Source organism: Marmota flaviventris, chromosome 12 (genome assembly GCF_047511675.1).
Source record: "Marmota flaviventris isolate mMarFla1 chromosome 12, mMarFla1.hap1, whole genome shotgun sequence".
Lineage (NCBI taxonomy): Eukaryota > Metazoa > Chordata > Mammalia > Rodentia > Sciuridae > Marmota > Marmota flaviventris.
The window spans coordinates 72173586-72174636 of NC_092509.1; positions in this window are offsets into that span (position 1 = coordinate 72173586).

Below are 1051 nucleotides of genomic sequence, written 5' to 3' on the forward strand. Positions count from 1 at the left end.
GTCCTTGAAAATAAAAATCATTAAAAGAAGTTCAGAGAATTGGGTTTTCCTGCTTAAAAAATGAAAACACTAGTCTTTTCTCTAAGAAAAGATAGTTAAGGCTTATTTCCTAAATCGGGCATATTATTTTAAAAACGATTACTTTGAAAGTTATCTCTATGCTTCAGCCTTGAATTAAAAGAACTAGGTTTGCTTTTTAATATGTAATCCCAATTCTGCTCAACATGTGCATGATTAGATTAATAGCAAGTCCCCTCTTCCATTGGTTTGACCAAATCCTTCAAAGATGCTGATTCCATTCATCCTAAGCAGTCACTGCTGAAATCTAGTTTGCTCCAGATATTGTCCTCCATTCTCCCTCCTTTCGCTCAGTTGCTCAGTCGCAAGTTGGCCAGGCCAGGACCACCTCCCAATCATGCAGCTCTTTCAGATCTAAGCTCTTCAATTCACTTATGCATGGCCATTTCCCTAGGCCACCCAGGGTTTCAAGGAAGATGGATTAGAAGGTTTCTGTGTTAGCCTCCTGCTGTTCCCAGAGCTAGCTCTCTTCTCCACAAGTCTCCCCTCTTGTGGAGAAGTTCATTTCTTGATCACATCTATCTGTCATTAGACCTCCGCAGGCACCCCTAGTTAATCTGACATGTTCTGGTTCTCTGAATCTCAAAGATAACCAGGTCAGTGGTGCAGAGAATGGGCTAGTACTATGTTGTTGAGCACTATTTACTGCTGAGGCACAAGTTCCTGTTAAGTTGAACTCAGTGAAACAGAAAGGGTTGGGAAGTGTTGGCTCTGCTGCTCACAGATAAGTGTGTGTGCATGCATGTGGATGCAGGGGTGTCTCTGTGTGTGTGTGTGTGTGTGTGTGTGTGTGTGTGTATCAGGGAGAGAGGAGTAGGCTGGAAAGACCAGTCCTGAGAACACATTCATCTGAGTTCCAAGATTCTTTCTTGTGTTTTTTGAAGAGAATCTAACACAGGACCAACCTAAAGATATTAAAAATAGATCCTGGATAATAGGACATTTTATAATCTCTTGCTCATTTGTTATCATT